This window comes from Lissotriton vulgaris, chromosome 2_1 (assembly GCF_964263255.1).
Source record: "Lissotriton vulgaris chromosome 2_1, aLisVul1.2, whole genome shotgun sequence".
Classification (NCBI taxonomy): Eukaryota; Metazoa; Chordata; class Amphibia; order Caudata; family Salamandridae; genus Lissotriton; species Lissotriton vulgaris.
The window spans coordinates 385,749,639-385,771,592 of NC_141687.1; the positions used below are offsets into that span (position 1 = coordinate 385,749,639).

At 48.1% G+C, this 21,954-nt stretch overlaps 1 protein-coding gene across 2 annotated transcripts in view; it reads left to right on the plus strand.

The window, feature by feature from the left end:
• The window catches only part of MYO1C (myosin IC), a 576,863-nt gene that overhangs the window by 133,545 nt on the left and 421,364 nt on the right, over nt 1-21,954 (plus strand). The window contains exon 1 of one of the 2 annotated variants that reach the window (XM_086955220.1): nt 15,933-16,005. The exons of the other annotated variant lie outside the window; for it this stretch is intronic. The gene's annotated coding sequence lies outside the window, so the exon portion shown is untranslated. Of the gene's footprint in view, nt 1-15,932; nt 16,006-21,954 lie in introns of those variants that run through there. 2 annotated transcript variants of the gene reach the window in all.

Genomic DNA, 21,954 nt, shown 5'->3' on the forward strand with positions numbered 1-21,954 from the left:
CCCGACCAGCAGACCTCCCTGCTCCCTCAGCAGTCTTCCAGGCACTACCCATGCATTGCTGATCCTCCCCTGGTAGTCTGTCGGGCAATGTATGAAATCTCCCTGATTCAGTTGCTTTCTTCCTACACTCACCCTAGGTGTTGCTCAGCCAGAAACATGATAGTGCCCTGGTGTAGGTGCCCATGCCATATCTTAGCACCCTCCCCATTTCTCTCCGTGCCACCAACAATCCCCCAGACAATACTCTCAAGTTTTTTTGAAGGCAGACCCATCAATATCCTCCCAGAGTGGTCCCCACTCCCAGGTCTCCCTGACACAGCATCAATCTCCTATACAATGCTCCTAGTTGTTCCTCACCCAGCAGCAATATTGCAGACAGTGGCCCCAGGTCTTCCTGGCTTAGCAACAGCAGTAGCATCCAACACAGGTCCAGGAGCATCCTAGACAGTTCATCAGGACTTTCTGATCCAACAGCACTCTCACAGGCAATGGCACCAGAACTGCCTGGACCAGCCGGAGTCCCAGCAGCAGTATCCAAGCAGTATACTAAATAGTGAGACTAGGCCCAAGTCCAGCAGCAGACTCCCACACAGTGGCCCAGGTCTCCCTGCTCAACGAGTGGCCTCACAGAAAGTGTCATCCTGGTCTTCCTGAGCCAGCAGCAGTCTCCCAGAGTTAGTGACTTCCGCCTCACTATCGTCCAGTAGTCTGTGAGACAATGCCACCATAACTCCCTGACCCAATCACCGTCACTGAACAGTATCTGCACAGTTTTCCTTCACCCTTCTCATTATTGCAGGAGATGAGGCCTATCAGCCAGAGCTGCTGAGTTTGGATCTGAGGAATGATGTTCGAGTCACAGCGTCGGCCTAGCAGTGTGTGATTCCAGGCAAATCACTCGATCTCCCTGTACCTATAAAAAAAGAAATCTGGCCTTCTGCAGTGTAGTTTGATGCTCACAGAAAGTGCCCTAATGCCATTGTGCCAGGTTTGCGTTACTTAAAAGCCAATGAGTCTCGCCTGTGCAAGAGCTATTGGCTTTGCCTATATGTTTTAGCCATGTTGTACACTGGAGTGGCAGCTGTTCAGCATGGATAAAAGTTAGTAGGGTAAAGGCGAGTGGTGTGGAGTGTTGTAAAGTGGAGAAGAGTGGAGTGGTGTAGAGTGGTGTAGAATGGAGTGGAGTGTTGTAGTGTGGAGGGAGTAGAATGTCAGAGTGGAAGGGTGCAGAGTGGAGTAGAGTTGAATGAAGTAGAGATGTAGAGTGTTGAGAGTGGATTGGCATAGAATGTCATGGAGTGGTGTAGAGCAGAGTGGAGGGCATACACAGTGTTGCATAGAATGGAGTCAAGTGTTGTAGAGTGGCAAAGAGCAGAGTAGATTGATGTACAGTGGAGTGGCATAGAGAGGAATAGTGTAGGAGAGTAATTGCAGAGTGGAGAAGAGTGGTGTACGGCGTAGAGTGGAGAGGAGTGGCATAGAGTGTAATATAGAGTAGTGGCTTAGAAAAGAGGGGATTAGTGGAGTTCAGTAGTGTGTCATAGAACAGAGTGGAGTAAAGTGGCATGGAATGGCATTGAGGGAGTTGTATAGGGCAGCTGTGTATAGAGTGTTGCAGAGTGGAGTGGCATAGAGTGGAGTAGAGTGTTATAGAGTGGAGTAGAGCGGAGTAGAGCTTAATTGAGTAAAGTGCCATAGAGTGAAGTATCGTAGAGTGGGCTAGAGTGAGGTGGCGGGATAGTACAGTGGTGCAAAGTAGATAGATAAAGAGTGCAGCAGCGTAGAGTAGAGTGGTGCAGAGTAGAGTGCAGTGGTTTTGAGCAGATTGTTTCAGAGTAGAGTAAAGTGGTGTAGAGTGGAGTAGGGTAGAGGGGAGTGGTGCAGGGTAGTGTGCAGTGGCATAGAGCAGAATGGTGTAAAGTGCAGTGGTGCAGACTAGATTAGGGTGGAATGGAGTGATGCAGAATATTGTGGCGAAGAGTGTCGTAGAGTTGATGGGTGCAGAGCAGTGCTCAGTGGCGTTGACTGTAGTTTTGCTGAGTAGAGTGGCGTCGAGTGTAGAGTCGTAGACTGCAGTGGCATAGAGTGCATTTGTGTAGAGTGCAGTGGTATAGAGTAGAGTGGTGCAAAGTACAGTAGTGTAAATCACAGTGGTAAAGAGTAGAAAAAAGTGGTGTACAATGTAGTAATGTAGAGCACAATGGTGTATAGTGGTATAGCGTTCAATGGCGTAGAGCGCAGTGGCATAGTGTTCCAGAGTAGAGTTTAATGGCATAGAATGCAGTGGTGCAGAGTAGTTAGTGTAGAGTGCAGTGGTGTAGAGTGCATTGATTTTGAGCAAAGTGATGTTGTGTGCATTGGCGCAGAGTGCAGTGGTTTAGAGTAGAGTGTAGCAGAGCTCAGTGGCATAGAGTGGAGTGCAGTGGCATAGAGTGCAGTGGCGTAGAGTAGAATATTTCAGAGTAGAGTGAAGTGGCATAGACTGGAGTGGTGCAGGGTAGAGTGCAGTGGCATAGAGTACAGTGCAGTTGCATCGAAGGCAGTGGAGTAGAGTGGTGTAGAGTACAATGGCATAGAGTTCTGTGACATAAAGTAGAATATGTCAGAGTAGAGAAGTTGCATGAAGTGTAGTGGTGCAGGGTAAAGTGCAGTGACATAGAGTAGTGGCGTAGAGCACAATGGTGTAACGTAGAGTGGTGCAGAATAGAGTAGAGTGGCATAGAGTGCAGTGCCATAGAATAGATTGTTTCAGAGTAGAGAGGAGTGGTGTGAATTGTGCAGGGTAGAGTAAAGTGGCATAGAAAGGAGTAGCCTAGAGTACAGTGGAGTGACCTATACTGGAGTGGTGTAGACTGCAGTGGTGCATAGTAGAATGCAGTGTCATAGAGTGCAGTGGTGCATAGTAAATTAGAGTGGGGTCAAGTGTAGGGGTATAGAGTGCATTGGCATAGTGTGCAGTAGAGTGGCATAGAGTAGAGTGGTGCAGGGCAGAGTGTAGTGGCATAGAGTGCAGTAGCACAGAGTCGAGTGATCCAGAGTAGAGTTGTGGAGAGTTCAGTGGCGAGAGTGCAGTGTTGTAGAGTGTAGTTGTGTAGAGTAGAGTGGTGTAGAGAGCATTGGTGTTGAGTGCAGTGGAGTATAGTGCTGCAGAGTAAAGTGATGTAAAGTGCAATAGTGTAGAGTGTAGTGGCATAGAGTGCTTTGGCATTGAGTGGTGCAGAGTATAGAGCAGTGGCGTAGACTGCAGTGGCATTAAGTAGGGTGGTGTAGAGTTCAGAGGCAGTGTTGCAGAGTAGACTGGCATAGAGTGCAGTAGAGTAGAGTGCAGTGGCGTAGAGTGGTACAGAATAGAGTGAGTAGAGTGCAGTGGTGAAGAGTGCAGTACTGCAGAGAAGAATAGAGTGGTGTAAAGTGCAGTAACATAGAGTATAATGGTGTAGAGTGCAGTGGCATATTGTACAGTGGCATAGAGTGTTGCATTGTAGTGTATAGTGGTGTAGATTGCAGTGGCATAGAGTACATTGGCTTTGAGTAAAGTGGTGCAGTGGCGCAGAGTAGAGTGCAAGGGCACAGAGAAGAGTGCAGTGGTACAGAGTAGAGTTGCGCCAAATTCAGTGGTGCTGAGTACATTGGCATATAGTAGATTGTTTCAGGGTAGAGTGGAGTGGTGCATCGTAGAGTTGAGTGGCATAGAGTGCAGAGTAGATTCGAGTGGGATAGAATGGATTGGCATAGAGTGGAGTGGTACAGATTAGAGTGCATTGGCATAGAGTGCAGTGTTGCGGAGTGGAGTGGCATAGAGGAGAGTGGCGCTGAGTGGAGTGGTAAAGAGTGGAGGGGCGAAGAGTGTAGTGGTGCATAGTAGAGTAGTGTGGGGTAGACTGAATTAGCATAGAGTAGAGTGGTGTTGTGTACAGCGGCATAGAGAGAAGTGGCATTGAATAGAGTGGTGCAGAGTAGAGTGCAGTGACATAGTGTGAAGTAAAGTGGAGTGACAGAGCTTGGAATGGTGCAGAGTAGACTACAGTGGCATGGAGTGGTGCAGAGTAGAGCGGAGTGGGGTGAAGGGAAATATGCATGGTGTAGTAGCATACTGCAATTACAGACAACACATTGTTCAATTGAAATGAGCATTCCATTTGCAGAAACTTAGAGTTGTACTGAAAAAAGTATACAGCGCAAAAACCATAATGTATGGAAATGTCATCATCTAGTGTATTGATTTGTTTGTATTAAAATATTTGTTTCCACTACACATCAGAATTACCCAAAAAATTGCTTTATTTGTGCTTTTCTAATTCAGATCTATGCTGAAATATCTGCACAGTTCATTTACAAACATTAAAATTTTGTTGTGTGCTAGAAAAAAAATAACATTGTACAGCCTTCCTCAAGCACAACCCCAATAGCCAGCATGATTGTCACATACATCGTCTCACTTTGAAGTTAGAGAAAGAAACATAAATTCCAAGTGCCATGGAAGTTAGAGCCTGACATCTGGCCTCTATCTATGAATGCACAGCAAATGTGATAAGATAAGAACAAGATTTATAGGATTGTTCGCAGAAATTAAGCACTGTTGGAAGAATACATTAAATAGGGTTTGGACAGTGGAAGGGACAAACTCAAGCTGGACAGCTTAAAATAAACAGAGCCAGCAAAGAGAAAGCAAGCAAATGTGAGTTACAAACCACAAAACTAATGGTAAGCAATGGGTGGAATGAGTTCCCAGGGAAGCTAACCGAATATCCCCAGATGCCATTAGCAAACCAGACAGCTGAGCTGTCTGGTTTGTCTTCGCCACAAAAAGTACAAATAAACAAGCATTTACAATGCAACGGTTTCGCCTTCGGAAAAGTTTGAGCTATTGGCATTGTAAATGGCAAACTTTTTATTTATGTGTTGGTTTTGAAAACAGATAAATAAATGGCATTCTCATTTACAATGCCAATAGCTTACTCTGTCGCAAATGCAAGACGTATTGCATTTGCACACACACACCCACACAAGAGCACCCCACACACACACACAAGAGCCCCCCACACACACCACACAAGAGCCCCCCACACACACACACAAGAGCCCCCCACACACACACACAAGAGCCCCCCGAAACCGTTGCATTGTAAATGCTTGTTACCTGTGTTCTCAAGCACGATGGTACCGGAAGGAAGCATAAAACAAATACCAGAGGACTGGCATATATCTGGGCTAATTGTCCCCAGGTACTACATAGAGACAAGTATAGATGTGCAAGTAGAGACAGCATTATTCGATAGTGGAGTTTGGTAGTGGCACTCTTGAAAGCAAGCCAACCAGCTACATATCAAGTGTTTAGTTCCACACGTACTAATTGCCATGAACTATGGGGTTAAGGAAAAGGTTTACAGTGACATTGATCCAAGGATGAGAAACTACCTCGAGGGTGTAGGGAATAAATCTAAGGTAGACAGCAAGTCTAGACTAAGGAGGCACTGTATCAATTCAATCACGATGCGGTGTAAATCCACGCTGCCCCCTGCAGTGCTCAACTGGCACGGTGAAGGGCTGAAAGTATGGTAATAAGGAGGGTAGACATTAGGGCTTACGGAAGAACTCAATTTCATTGGAGGGTGACACAATGCTAGAACTTTTTACATCCTCTGAACCTTCATCACATTGAGACGCTGTAGTATAAACACTCACCTATCAGTCCAAAACTAACAAATCAGATACACGCACAGCTGCAAGCCATGCATTTGGGAATATATATATATATATATATATATATATATATATATGTGAAGTGAACAGAAACAAAACCATTCGATTTATTGGCCTAGGAGAGGACAGGGGTGAGGAGGGGGTGGGAATGTTTAGAATGCTAGTTCCTGGGAGGTGTTGGGGGGGGGGCATGTTATTCTGGCATACAATTTATAAATATACCTTCGCTACAAATACTGTTACTGCAATTTAAAATCCTGCTACCACTGCTCCTACTGTGAATACACCTTCTGTAGACTGTATAAGTTGTAACGATCAACCTGTGATTACAGTATGGTACAACTATATGAACCCTACAATTTATGATTCGCTGTCGCGCCGGATTGTTAAGCATGAAAATTAATAAAGTATGTTTTTAAAAAAGGAGGCACTGTATCCAGTTTTTCCCTGGTTTAATCTGATCTAGCTGCGTTTATTACTTAGACATCACATCAACAACAAATATTTACTCCATCATAGCAAACGCCCAAAGCATCTTCTGATTTTAGTACTAGAAAACTCAGTAAAGGAGCACGTCTCTGAAATGTGTTCGTAGAACTCGACCACGACCAAAGAAGCCCTGAAATATGAAATAATGAATCGCGGAAAGCAAGATGGTGTAGGTTTCATGGCTGAATCCCCAAAATAAGGCTGTGACTTTTAGTGTTTGAAAGTGAACTTTACAGTTCTGGGTAGGTGTAGTAACGAGCCACTACGCATATAAGTTTCAAAGTACGATTTTATTCAGGTTATTAGTAATAGGTGCTTCCAGCTTGGCGGTTAAACTCTCTCCTCAAGAACATTCTAACTCGCACACTAAGGAGCAGTGCGGACCATACCAAGGAGGAGGGAGGGAGGGGGGTGGGTGCGGACGGGTCCAGTTGGTGAAGTTACAACACACCTTCCCCCCTAAGGAGAGCAAGGGAAAGCGATCGGAGAGGGAACGAAATTTTCTTTAAAAATGTTCTCACCGCGTTTTGAAGTTGACGTTATGTGCCGCGGTGGCAAAGAAGAATATTGAGCACTGCAAAACGCGGAAGTCCTTACCTGACGAGAGAAACCCCTGCCCGACAGCATCGCCGTGATCCCTCCCGGCATCGCGTCACTCGCATGCAACACGAAGCAGGACAAAGACAAAGAAAGAGGACAACTGTAAAGGTCCCTGGGGGTGCCGCAGACTGAGTCTAAGCTGGTGGAGGTGGCGGAGTATCCTGTGTGTGAACCGAACCTTGGACAAAGGAGGCTCGTCGTCGTGGGAGAAGGCACTAAGAAGAGGTGAGAAGTGACAAGCGGAGAGGCGTGTAGGGCAAGCTGTGGCAGTCCCCAGCCGTGTGGGCACGGAGAGCTAGCTGAGATTCAGGGAGAAGAAACGGCGGGGGGAAATCAACAGAGGAAAAAGAAAGGTTGAAACACGGCCCCTGCTGTGAGCTGCGCTGAGGGGACGGAGTGTTAGTGTTTCACCGAGAGGCGTTCTCTGACAGAACCTGTCCCAAGTAGAGAACCTGTCGGTTGGACTACTCACCCTTGAAGAAGTTGAGGTATGACTTTGTGAGGTGTTTGTCTTTCACAAGAGGAAAATGTGAGATAAGAAAAGAAAAGTGTTAAAAAGAGGAAATCTGAGAGAGTTATTCCTGCACTCCCTGGAAATATAAGATAACAAAGGTATTCAAGTAATTAACTGCGTAACGTGGAGTGTACCCGTGTGAGAAACATTGGATGAAAGCATTTCCCAACTGGGAGTATTGTGACGTTTCTTGGAATTCGAGAGGTGCGCCCCTAAGAAATTGATTGTGAGGAGAAGTTGAGAAGGGATTTAGGTTTACTGTTCTCCTAAACAGCGAAGTAAAATTTTGTAGTTTGACAGGCGTTAGTGTCATTTGCTACGGTTAGTAATTTGAACAGGAGCTTTAGTGCACTGCCACCTTGTGGGCCATTCTTTCCAACGCACGCTCGTCACTATCCCGGATCGGATAAAATAAATAAATAAATAATAAATAAAGGGAAACAAAAAAAAATAGAAAGGATAAGGACTGCAACTATTGAAAGACGTGTGGTGGTATTGAAAAAGGATAAAGGAGAACCAGTAATCTCATTAGTTCGTGTGAGGAGAGAATTATCTTCTGAGGAAATCGGCGTGGCTGAAAGTGGCACTACCGCCAGTCTGAGAAGTCTACATTCCTGGTGCTGAGACATTTGGGAACAGTCAAGTAGGAGGATCTCTCTACATATGCATGCGTGTAGGTGCAAGTTTACTGCGAGTAAAGGTGGCACCGCGAGCGGTATTAATCATCGGTGAAGAGCAGGGGAGGCAGTTAACTCGTGCCATTCGTGAAACGGAGCTGAGGCAGTGTTTTTTAGCTGTGTGAGGGAGTGTGGAAAACTTTTGTGTCCTGTGCTGGAAACCGAACGGAGGCAGCGTGGTGAAGCTGCGTGAGGATATCTCTGAGGGGCAAGGTGCGCAGTGAACTCTAAGTGGAAAGTCTTACCCAGATTTGAGGAAGAGCATCTCATGTGAGTTACTATATCTTTCGTGGATCCTTAACTTGTGTGGGTCAAGGATCAGTAAGCTACAGGAGTTGTGAACAAAGCACATTAAAGGATCTCAGAGTAGTGCAAGTAACTACACCTTCCCACCAGAGCCTCGATAGAAAAGCTCGACACATAGGAGGATGTTAGGATTAAAGCATAAATATGTCATCAGAAGAGGCACTATGGGAAAATTATCGCATCATATGCTATTAACTAAGAGGAAAAAAAGTTTGGTACCGCAGATAAGGAGGAGAGGAAGATGGGACGAGAAAAAACGCATAGCATTCGTCATAACCATTTCTGAGGAGAAGGAGGAACCCGCGGTAAAAGAGAAAGTGGAAGAAGAATGGACTATCTGTGGGGAAGGTGGAGAATGGATAGCGAATATTAAAAGAGAAGGGAGAGACTGTAAGGACGCAGAAATGAAAGGTCGGCAAAAGGACTTGAATTATGCAAATGTACAAAATAAGCGAGAAAGAAGTGCCAAAGTACAAAGGAGGAAAATATGCCGAGAAAGGGGAGATAACGAAGTGGTGCGAAACAAAAACGAAGCAAAACTGAGGCATACCATCAACAGAAGTGGAGAATTAAAGGGAGCTGTCGCAGATTCAGAGTCACAAAGTACAGTAATGGACAAATACAAGTGGAAGAGCGATTTGTCTTTAACCATAGGAAATGAAGTGAAAGCAGCAGACGCAGGAGGAAACTTGATATTGAAAGGAAAAGAAGAGACAGAGTGGTATTACATGAAGAGAAGTATGAAATTTAAAGTGAATAATGCAGAAGAGGTGATTGCAGTACAAGAGGAGATGGAACGAGGGAAATTAAGTAGAAATAAAAATCCGAAAGGTTCTGAGTCCAAGATAAGGTTGGCTGTAAACAAAAGTAACCCACTCACCAGATTGGAGAATTTGAAGGTCAACACGTATCCATCCTTAGGCCTGGAAGTAAGAAGAAGGAAAGCCTGGAGGAACAAAAAGAAAACAGAAACCGCGAGGGTCAAGCGCAAAATAAAGCTGAATATGTCTGAGGAAAAGGATGTTGGAAAAAGGATGAGAGAAAACTTTGTGAGAATGAACAGGGAACATGATATTTTGGAAGTAAAGGAGGTGGTGAAGGAGAAAACGTACGGGGTTACACAGTCCACAAGAGGAGTGGACGATCTGTCCAAAACAATCTGCCAAAGGGGTAAGATAGCGTGGAGCTATGCCGCTAGGGTTGTTTACCAACTTAGACCGTATAAGAGATCTGACCCTCACTCGAGCATGGAAAGAGGAAATCGTCAAGGAGGGAGTGTGAATTCACTCAAAAACGGACCAAGCCAGTACCTTGAAGGTCTGGATGGAAGAGTCCATTGGCTCCCAGAAGGCTGGGAAGAAGTTGGGTTAGGGTTTACCAAGGACAAGGCCAGGTTTACCAGGTTTATCCCGGGGGCGAAGTTGAAGGGAAGTCCAGTTCCCGAGGAGCCTTGTACAGGTGAAAGTGCGAGAAGCACAGGCACGACGTTCCACAAGAGAAATTATGAGAGACACAACGACAAGGAGACCAATGAGAAGGAAACCGTTCACAGGGGCAAGGTCAGAAGCAGAGAAATATGGTCCAGGAAACTTCCGAAGAGAAAAAAAAAAAAATAACAATAAATAAATATATAAAGGAACAAACTGTTCAAGGGATCGATGCTTGCCAGCAGGGTGAGGAGGTATGTGTAACGGAGGACTTCAGCAAGTCAGCAGAGTACATTTTGGTCGAGCGGTTCCTGAGGACATTAATTCAGAGTACCATTAGGCAACAGTTCCTTTTCCTTACCCTCAACTTAAAACCAAACAAGGTTGTGACACAGAGAAAAAAAAAAAAAAAGGGAACACAAAAGAGGGCAAATGTTGTGCTCTCAGTTCGTACAAAAGCATCTTATTGAACAGAACAGTCACCCACTCCGTGAAGGGAAAAAAACGTGGCCAGGGACCACGTGGAACTATCAACCCCATCTCTCAGCAACTCGGCCGCCGGATGCGGTGGTGAGCATCACCTCGATGACGGATGTAGCCAAATTCAGAAGAGTATTGGGAGGCTGTTACCTTTTCCCGGGATGACTGGGTCGCTAAAACAACTAACTTTTGTAGTGCAAGTATCTCCTACCTTACTAGACCGGCGCTCAGCTCACTTCATGGGCTTCGGCTGCTAAATTCACGGACTTTAGCCTCTTTCAAAGCACATAGACTCAGGCTTAATTCCTCTTTTCAAACTCCATCTCATACGAACGCCCGGAGCAGGTCATCACTTCATTTCATCATATCTTCAAACAACTGGTTACACGATCCACCAACACCAGCAGACCTCAAATCAGGAAGAAACGTTTCTCTTCTCCACACGGCACCAGCTCGTCCACTGAGGCTTCACACCCGACTTCCTTTTTCTTTCCGGAATCGAGAATCACACGTCCCCCCCCAAGGGGACACCTCGGTGAGTTCAGCCTGGATACCGGTATGTCTGCTGTCCAGTGATCTTCCAGCTCACTTGAGAGTCCTTCTTTTCAATTCACAACTCCGCACAAGCTTCAAATTTATCCAGGGGGAAAACACCAACTGACCCTGGCTCAGCTCCTCGTCCTCGTCGCCAGAAATGTAGTAACGAGCCACTACGCATATAAGTTTCAAAGTACGATTTTATTCAGGTTATTAGTAATAGGTGCTTCCAGCTTGGCGGTTAAACTCTCTCCTCAAGAACATTCTAACTCGCACACTAAGGAGCAGTGCGGACCATACCAAGGAGGAGGGAGGGAGGGGGGTGGGTGCGGACGGGTCCAGTTGGTGAAGTTACAACAGTAGGCAACTCTGAGAATTACGAACAGGTACATAAACACATGAATACCAATAGTGTAACTAAACGTACACACCAATACCCATTTGGCTGGCAGAATGCACCCCGGAATAGTAGATAAAACCTTTTGAGAAGAGGGCAGAAAAGCCTTATACTTTTGCTTTCTTGAGCCCGAGGAACACGTGTATTGATGAGATGTACAGGACAGAGCCATCAAGAGTCCAGAGTTCCATTAAAAAAAAATAGGCACAACATAGCCGAACAGATCTTGTCAAACTGCCCCTCAGTATTAACCAACAAGAGACAGTAGTACCCTTACTTTCTCAAATCAGGTGAGCATGTACAGGGGACTTTTCAAAAAGCCATGGTTTAACACCCTACTTACACGGAGGAGTACTGGGAACCCAAGGCATGCATAGACAAAGCTGCAAAAAAACAGTCCACCACCCCTCTCCCCCCCACCCCCATGTCCCTCCCGTCCACCCCCTCACCCCCCCCCCTCTCCCCTCTTCCCGCTTGAGAAACAACCTAGAAAGCTTCCAGCGTGGTTAGAGCCCATCGCTAAACTTAATTAAAGGCCGGACGATAGGATCTCGTTTGCACTACACCATCCCTTCCGTCAACATGCTAATATAATTTTCGCGTCACAAAGCAGCAAGTTAAACACAGTGGGGCTGCTGTCAAGGTCTATTACTTTCTAATGTATTTACTGCCCAGTACTCACAGTAGGGGAGATCTCTGGGTGGTTAGGCACAGAAGGGGCCGACCAGCATGAAGGGCAAAGGAGAAATAGCCAATGTTTTACCCAACAGAGGAATCTATAGGCGACATGAGAACCGCGCATCCAATCCAAAACAGTGAATTCGGAAGCGTCCCTTGTACACGGAAATAACTGTCACCTCCTTGATGCAGAATAGACAGCAGACTTCTTTTATTTACACGCCAACTTACCAAGAAGTATTTTTCTGATAAAGAGATACTTTAACATGAGTCCTGTTCCATTAGGGACATAAAAATGTCCCCCAAATAAGCTGAACCTGCAAGAACACACAGATTGTGGAAGGGAGAAGTGTTCTCCATACGAGACGCATTATTGGTACAAAGCATGACCTTGCCCAACAGAAAGAATCAAGACCTTGACAGAGTAGACCAGCTACACGATTAACAGTTTTACAACTTCTCTTAACACAGAAGTGCCACAGTTTTACGCAAAAAAGAAAGAAGCAGGAAGTATATACACGCTGCAAGGGTGTCATTGGTGCACAGACTGCGGGGCCATTCATGCCTAATAAAAAACAAGCACCACGAGCACAGGGAGGGAGGGGGGCGGGAACGGGCACAGGACGGGGGGGGGGGGACGGCGCACGGACTGCGGGGCCATTCATGCCTAAATAAAACCAGTAGATATACATGCACAACTCTGCTCTCACCGCGCTCTCCGGTCCGCCCCCCCCCCCGCCGCCGGGGGGCTCCTTGCGACGGCGGCAATCTGTTGACTTCTCCGGCAACGTCCTCCGCTTCTTCCGGGGCTCCCTCCAGGCAGGCCACGGGAGTCCCGCGTGGGCCGCCATACTTCTTGTGGGCCGCCGTCTTCCTTCTTCCCCCGGGCGGCCGGGGGGGGGGGGGGGCGGGCACTTCCGGCCGCGCTAGGATTGGCCGGCCGGCTGAAGAAACCCCCGGGCGGGGATCGAGCAGGGAGGGAGGGAGGGAGGGAGGGAGGGAGTACACAGTAAGTGTTACTTGCATCATTCCGCGAATCGGACACACACTCGCCTACACACCTGTGATTAAAGCGGCTGGACAGCGAGAGTGAGGTATAGCGCCTGCACCTCGACTTTGGCCTGGGCGCCTTTCGCGGGACTGGAAATTGAAACCTGTGTCGTCAAGGGACTCACTTGAGTGCAAAAACCCGGAAAGCCGGGTCGGAGCTGTACACGCCGTGCCGACATCACCCCACCCGTACCTGCGCGCATGAGAACCGATGTAAACAAAAAACAATAATTTAAAAAACGCATTCCGACCCAACTCGAGAGGACCGAGGGCTCCCACTACATGGCATATATTAAAAACACACACGCTCCACCTTTCCTCTCTTGCTGTGTGCTCGACCCAGCGCGGCTCCCGGGGCAGATCCTGATGACGCGGCGAGGCTCCAACCAACGGCGGCGCAGCTCACGGGGACAGGCCCACTGCAGCGGCCAATCAGAGCGCGCCTCTGCCGACGAGCCTCCGAAAAGCCACCAATGCGGTCGCAGCCCCTTCGTGCCTCGGCCAAGGTGCCAAGCAGCTGCCGGTTGACCCCCGGGCGGGACGGGATACCACAATTTGTGAGGACACGGGGGGGGGCGGGAGAGGACGAGGGGGGGCGGGAAAGGACACGGACGTCGGGAGGGAGGCGGGAAACGTGGGGACGGCGGGAGGAGGGACACAAGGCAGGACAGCAGCAAGCACGGCCCGGCCGGAGGAGACTCGGGGGCGTTCCCGGCGCCGTGTGACGTCGGCAAAAGCCAAAGAATCTCGGGAACGCCCCCGTGTCTGGTCCGGCATTGACGGACGCATCTCTGTTCCAATGGCTAGCCTCCATTTATGGAGCTAGCCAATGAAGCAGAGGGGCGTGTTCAAGTCACCCATACTAGAAACTACAGATTTCTCTGGAGGAGGAGCCTAACGGCTCCGCCCCCCAGCGAAACCTAAAAAAATCATTCAGAACTGCAGAGAAGCCTCTCTCACGGTCCTGGGATAAGGTTCCATTTTAGCCGTGTTGTTTCTTGCCCTGAACTGCGCCCTCTGTGCAGCAGTGGTAGTGGCAGACACAGGAAGGTCAAATTTACATGTATTTTTAGGAAGGGTTAAAAAGTAATAATTTTGAATTGCAGAAAGTGATGACCTAAGGGCACAGTCAGGGCAAAAAACTAGGAATATCTGATCCAGAGTTCACAAAGTTCTCAGGTCTATGTATAAGTAGCTCAGCATGCCTAAGTTTTTGCTATGCATTGTGGGGCATGTATTTGTGATGTTATACTGGAGTAAGCAGGACTACAAGCCCCAAAGTGCAAAGCAAAAATCTTGGTGTGGATCACTTACTCACCAAATGAACTGGGGAAACTTGAGTGCTCTGGGGATCTCTTTACGGTTTAGACTGCAATGAGTCAGGATCACAATACTTTAAATCCAAGGTCTGTTTATTGTATGTAACTTGAGGTCTTCAGTGACAAAGTAACATCAAAAGACACAGCAAACACGTGTTTTGTCACCCGTGGGACTTTTTCAAGGCTCTTATTGCAATAGATAACAGTAAGTATACTTGACTATCAGTATGAGGCAATTCCCCGTTCTATTCTCCAAAGTTATTGTATTGTCTGTATAGTTGGTATGCATCACAAGGATGAGCAACTGGTTTGTCAGACCAACTCCCTGTTGTTTTAGCTGATGCTACTCTGATTTAGTCCGTTAGATCTCCGAGACGAAAAGTAATACTGTTGAAAAATAAATGGAAGGTGCTCCAAGTCTATCCATTGCCCTATAAACAACCATTGATATATTTGACTAAGGGTAGTGATGTAAGGTCCTAGTTGTTTAAAATCAAAGTGTGATTTACCATTAACAGGCTGGTATGAACAAAATTAAGAAAAAAGGGGAATTGGAAGTTCACTATTGGAGGAGGTTTGGTAAGCTCCAATTACATTGGAGATCTGATAAACTCCTTGTAATAGCGCAGAACTGTCCATAACTGTAGCGTCCTCGGTAGTCTGTTCTTAAAGCAGTAACCCGTATTGAAATTAACAAAGGAAAAATATATGGGAACCATCAAACTATATTAGTTTCCATATATTGGTCACTCACCCAACATATGTAGGTGCTGTTTGATTCAATCTGGTTGGCAATGCATGAGCAGTAGAATAGCCTTCTCCATGCCATATATTTGTCTTTTGTTAATTGCACTACAGTACCTCTTTAAGATGAGACTACAAATATGTGAGATCGTTAGGCCTCATTTCCATTTTCCATGGCACGAATGTTTAGTTAGGCAGGTATTATAATAGCTCTAACGAAGGCCTGAGATATGTATGGGCCTTTAAGGAAGGCTGGAACATTTGGCACTATCCAATGGGTAAATGAGTCATCATTTCTAATCATATACCCAGTATTTTCTTTTTAACAGGTACTCAACAATAAAGGTAATTCCTTGAGTATATTCTAAGAAATGTGTACTTTTTTCTGGATCCCTGCTATAAGTCAGTTGTAATTTATCTAAGAAATGCTAGAAACGGTTGAGTAAGCCCAGGGGGTATTTACCTACCATGGCGTGGCTACACGCTAGTGAGGAAGCATGCCACAATAAGTTGTGGGTGAGCCTATTACTCCAAAATCATCTTGATTTTTCTAAGGGATTACCAAATGAGAACATCCTACCTGACTATCTATCTATATGTGTGTATTGATTTTTGATTAGGGAGGATATGACCAGGTATTTCTTCTCTCTCGCTCCATTTTGGTATGATGAGTCACTGTGGGGGGAGAGGGAGGGGGGTTACAGTGTGGGTGATCAGTTACACTCCTTTCTACCCCTCCTCCGGTGTTGCTCTGTCCAGTGGTTCCGGGTTTCTAATTGAAACCTCATTGTGTGATTCTCAAGTGGCGCTCGTACGACAGTTCGGATTTTCTTTCTAGAACAAACACAGTCCTATTCTGCGAGCATCTAAAACGATCATTTAATAGAACACTTTCCAAGCTGAAGCAGAGCCATGCACCCTCGCCTCAGGTCAGGCAGCGCCTGCGGGTCGCCCCCACTGTCCCGGGCGGGACTGTCAGAGCCGGCGTTGAGTTCCGGTCTGAGCCCCGCCCCTCGCGCATGCGCCGTGCAGAGGGAGGGGCCCAGAGTGCCGGCGGCAGAGAAGAGTGGATCCAGGAGGGCAGGTCAGTGCCGGGGGCTGAGAATGGGAAGTATTGTGGGGTGGGTGAGGGTTGGCACCCATATATGGGATCCGTGGCCGAGAACTCCTCAGAGCGTCCCGCCAGCCACTCAACCTCCCACAGAGAACAGACTCTGAGAGTGAATACCCCCCCTGGGAGGAGAGAGTGAAGAAAGAATAGCCTCGCGTCATTAGCCTAACATGAGGGACCCCTGAGGAGCACAGTGCCCTCTCGGAGAGGAGCCCCTCGTGATTAGCTATAGTGACTAGTCTAGCCTCGCTGCACGAGCCCTGTCCCCGCGCTTTCTGTACACAGTTGTCATGCATCTTCCACTTGTTAAATGCTCACTTTGATGTTTCACTTGCCATGTGCAAAGCGCGTTTCTGTATCGAAGGTCCCCTGCTTCACAGTACATTGGCATCCATGCAGTGACTACCTTCTAACCCCCCCATACTAAATGACACCCAGCAGAGCCCCCCCTCCCCCCCCCCCCCCCGGATTTGAGACCTCCACCCGATGTGAAACCCTCCTCGCCACCCCGAGAGCACCCCCACCTCCGAGAGACCCCCCCCCCCCGCCTTCCATGGTTAGTGCACCTTCCGCTGTCCGCTCTTCCTTTTGGTAGATAGTACTGTGGAGAAGGGCTTCTCTACAGTGCTTCGCCTTAATATATTATGTAGCGCTCCCTGCCTTTAAAGCTCTTTAACCCCACTGTTCATTACTTCCTGCCCCCCCCCATCGAATGGGAACACTGAACAGTGAACAGTGGCCACCCACCACTGATTATTAGCCACAGAAAAGAGCCTCAGTGGGTCCGTGACCCCCATAGGAAATGCCCCTCAGTGAAGAATGACTCAGACGAGTCCAATACCAGGCCTCCCATCCGGCGCTTTTCTACCATTTTAACAGGGCTAGATCTGTAGAACTGAACAAACTCCACTGGAGTAATGCCCCCCTCCCCCCCAAATTATCGACCCTTTACTGCCGTAATTCACTCGTTTCCTCTGTGTTGTCTGAAGTTGTGCAATGACGCAGGTGCGCGGCACTTGCGCAGGAGAGAGCGTGAAGAAGGGTGTCCCCTCTTACTTAAGGTCATATTTCCTATTACCTGTTCCATTCCGTCTTGAGCGTTACTGCCTCGTCAGTGTTCAGCTAGTCCGATCATTGTGCACTTAGCTACTTTGCAAACCAAACTGCCTGCATGCGCGGGCCTCTAGTTTAACAATGATCAAGAACAACTCGGCGTTGTCTGTGCGAAAGGTTTTCTGTTTTCAAGTCCCAGAAGGCGAATCTAGGTGCAAAAAGCAGGGTACCGCTGGTTGGAGTGAGTGGGTACGAATTAACTCTTCAAAGACTGCTGAATGGTCATGGCTAAACGGCGTCGATTCATTGTTTGTCGAGAGGTAACACTGATATAGGGGTGAGACTTACCCTAGCGGAGACTAGCTAGACGAGGAAGCAGGTGGGATCATGGCTGAATGTTGGGGCCTGGTTTAGAGAGTGATAGATAGTAAGGTAATTTACACCAGAGGATTCTCCGCTATGCGACAATTTATCTGTCGTAAATCTGGTGGCAAACCTTAAGGTGGAAATTACATTTAAGGGTGTAAATTACGCTAGCTCCGCTTTCAGCTTATTCTGCGAAGGTCCACTGTGATTATGAGGTAGTGGAGGACTGAGTTGGTATTGTCCTCTTAATTTTGCGTCAAGGAATGGCAAATTATGTGGTAGCAGAGCTAATTATTTGGCAGTGTGATTAGCAGCAACTTGTGAGGCACATCCTGTGCCATTGCTGCCTGGCATGTTAGCCTGCATTTGTATAATAAGGGCCCCACAGAGCGCATACGTTTCACGAGAAAGAATTATACGTTCTAATAATTCAAAGTATGGGAGAAAAACGTTCTACATGTTCACCAGATCCTAGTTAAAATTGTGTTTACCAATAATTTGTGATTTATTTTGAATGGAAGTATTAAAAAAAAGTGATGAATGGAATGCCTGAATTAGTCTCAGCCACTGGTAATTACTGAACCACATCCCAGTCCATTGTTATTTTGTACCCCATGTCACCTCAGTTTGGACGTTGCCATGTGCAAATCAGTCTTGACTCAGCTCTAGTGGGAACACTCCAGCCAAACAGTCAGGCCACTTCCTCACTGAACTGGAGCACAAGCAACCGAGGACCGATGGTGGCCTTTTTAGGGAACATTGGAGCAGGGCCAAGACTGATGTTATTATTATTATTATTATTATTATTATTTATTTTTGTAAAGCGCGATAGTCACCCGGAGGTATCCCAGCGCTGAAGAACCATGAATTCACCAGGTCGAGGGAAGAAAGGGGGAACTGAAACAGAAAAAGAGGGGAGGGGGTGTACAGGATTAGGGAAAAAGATGAGTTTTTAACAGTTTCCTGAAGCGCAGGTATTGAGGTTCAAGACGTAGGTTACGGGGAAGTGAGTTCCAAAGGCGGGAGGCTTGTACCGAGAAACGTCTTCCTCCTGCTCGGGTTTTCCTGAATCTAGGGATGTTAGTAAAGTTTTCTGCATTGGAGCGGAGGGACCTAGAGTTCCTATAGGGAGTGACAAAGTTACTGAGAACAGGAGGGCCTTGGTTCTGCAGCGTTTTGTGAACGAGGCATAGGGCTTTAAATTTGACTCTCTCCCTTATGGGGAGCCAATGGAGGAGTTTAAGAGCGGGCTTGGCAGATGATCTGGCCGGGGTGTTAGTGATGATCCGGGCGGCCGTGTTCTGAATTATCTGTAGTTTAGTAAGGGTCGCTTCGGGGGCACCCAGATAAATCACATTACTATAGTCCAGTCTCGATATTATGAGACCTTGGACTAAAAGTTTTTGGGATTTAGGGGGGAGAAGGGGCAGGACTTTCCTCAGAGATTTTAAGAGGCCGAAGCAGGTCCCTGCCACCTTCTTGGCTTGTGAGGTGAAGGAGAGATCGGAATCGATCCACACACCCAGACTTTTCACCTCTTTTTTAGGATCAGGGGGCGGACCCAAACAGGCTGGCCAGCTGTCCAGGGGAAGTGGGGCTCCTTTCGGGCCTAGTATAAGGACCTCGGTTTTTGTCCCGTTAAGTTTTAGGGCTGATCTGTTCATCCAGTGATGGACCTGCGTAAGGCAGTTGAACAGATCAGCTTTCTGTTGCTTGGGATGGGACAGAGACACCACTAGTTGAGTGTCGTCGGCGTAGCTGACGACGCTCACTCCGAAAGGGATGATAACCTCCTCCAATGTGGACATATAGATATTAAATAAAGTGGGGCTCAGGGAGGAGCCCTGAGGAACACCACATTGGAGGGGCATTTCGGAGGAGCGGGCGTTCTTTTCCCAGATCTGGTAGGACCGTTGGGCCAGGAAAGATGAAAGCCAGGATAGGGCTGTACCTTTCACTCCCACCATAGCCAGTCTTTCGATAAGTAGTTGGTGGTCAACTGTATCGAACGCTGCACTAAGGTCGAGGAGGATCACTGCCACTGATCCTCCCCCATCCAATAGTGCTCTTGCCTCCTCTACAGCAGCCAGAAGGGCGATATCCGTGCCCTGTCCCGGTCGAAAACCTGTCTGGGAGCTTTTTAATTTATTATTGGCCTCTAGGATGTGCATATATTTCGGTCCAAACTGAAGTGGCATGGTGGGCAAAAAAACGATGGATTGGGATGCGGCGCCGAGAGATTCATTGTCAGTGGCTGAGATTAACTTAAGCATCCCATCACCTAGTTTTTGATGTCCTTGTTTAGCATGGAAGCACAGGAATGATATTTTATTAACTTGGTCGTTTTATCTCGCAGAGTAAAAGATGGTGTAAAACATACATTGTCTAAGGTTTAAGGTTAACACAGTGTAATAATGTATGTTCTATGGAAACACTTCTTTCCATGCAGGACCAGCCCTACAGTACATTGCTTGTTTAATACATTTGTGTTTCATTAGGATTAACTTTATGGGTCACAATATGGTCCCTAGAAAGATGCATCATGTTTGGGATAGTTCTGAATCCTGGATGCCCCTTTGAAATAGCTGTTGCTTTGACCACGGTTCTTTTATGTTAACATTAATTTGTACGATCAGTGAAATAAAACATTTCCATGACGATGAAGGAATGTGCATTACCCCAGGTCTGAATATTATTTAAGTACTTTAGGTTTTTGTTACCTGCTACAGTCAAAAGCCCTTCCCCAGCTACTTAATTTGGGCGGGAACATCCCAAAAGGGACAAGATGCCACCTCTAATGCCTGAGCACAGAAATCAACAGCTTAAACATGGCTCGTTGCATTTTGTCAGGTGCCTTTTGCACTGTATATGCAGATATGTTTTATAAATTATAATCTTTTTGCCCTGTCGCGCTAGGGCCCTCCACAGCTGTCATGTAGCAGTCACCGCTGTCGCACTAGGGCCCTCCACAGCTGTCATGTAGTAGTCACTGCTGTCGCACTAGGGTTCTCCACAGCTGTCATGTAGTAGGCACCGCTGTCGCACTAGGGCCCTCCACAGCTGTCATGTAGCAGGCACCGCTGTCGCACTAGGGCCCTCCACAGCTGTCATGTAGTAGGCACCGCTGTCGCACTAGGCCCCTCCACAGCTGTCATGTAGCAGGCACCGCTGTCACACTAGGGCCCTCCACAGCTGTCATGTAGCAGGCACCGCTGTCGGACTAGGACACCTCACAGCTGTCATGTAGCAGGCACCGCTGTGGCACCAGGGCCCTCCACAGCTGTCATGTAGCAGTCACCGCTGTCGCACTAGGGCCCTCCACAGCTGTCATGTAGTAGGCACAGCTGTCGCACTAGGGCCCTCCACAGCTGTCATGTAGCAGGCACCGCTGTCGCACTAGGGCCCTCCTCAGCTGTCATGTAGCAGGCACCGCTGTCGGACTAGGACACCTCACAGCTGTCATGTAGCAGGCACCGCTGTGGCACCAGGGCCCTCCACAGCTGTCATGTAGCAGGCACCGCTGTGGCACCAGGGCCCTCCACAGCTGTCATGTAGCAGTCACCGCTGTCACACTAGGGCCCTCCACAGCTGTCATGTAGCAGGCACCGCTGTCACACTAGGGCCCTCCACAGCTGTCATGTAGCAGGCACCGCTGTCGCACTAGGGCCCTCCACAGCGGTCATGTAGCAGGCACCGCTGTCGCACTAGGGCCCTCCACAGCTGTCATGTAGTAGGCACCGCTGTCGCACTAGGCCCCTCCACAGCTGTCATGTAGCAGGCACCGCTGTCACACTAGGGCCCTCCACAGCTGTCATGTAGCAGGCACCGCTGTCACACTAGGGCCCTCCACAGCTGTCATGTAGCAGGCACCGCTGTCGCACTAGGGCCCTCCACAGCTGTCATGTAGCAGGCACCGCTGTCGCACTAGGGCCCTCCACAGCTGTCATGTAGCAGGCACCGCTGTCGCACTAGGGCCCTCCTCAGCTGTCATGTAGCAGGCACCGCTGTCGGACTAGGACACCTCACAGCTGTCATGTAGCAGGCACCGCTGTGGCACCAGGGCCCTCCACAGCTGTCATGTAGCAGTCACCGCTGTCGCACTAGGGCCCTCCACAGCTGTCATGTAGTAGGCACAGCTGTCGCACTAGGGCCCTCCACAGCTGTCATGTAGCAGGCACCGCTGTCGCACTAGGGCCCTCCTCAGCTGTCATGTAGCAGGCACCGCTGTCGGACTAGGACACCTCACAGCTGTCATGTAGCAGGCACCGCTGTGGCACCAGGGCCCTCCACAGCTGTCATGTAGCAGGCACCGCTGTGGCACCAGGGCCCTCCACAGCTGTCATGTAGCAGTCACCGCTGTCGCACTAGGGCCCTCCACAGCTGTCATGTAGTAGGCACCGCTGTCGCACTAGGGCCCTCCACAGCTGTCATGTAGCAGGCACCGCTGTCGCACTAGGGCCCTCCTCAGCTGTCATGTAGCAGGCACCACTGTCGGACTAGGAC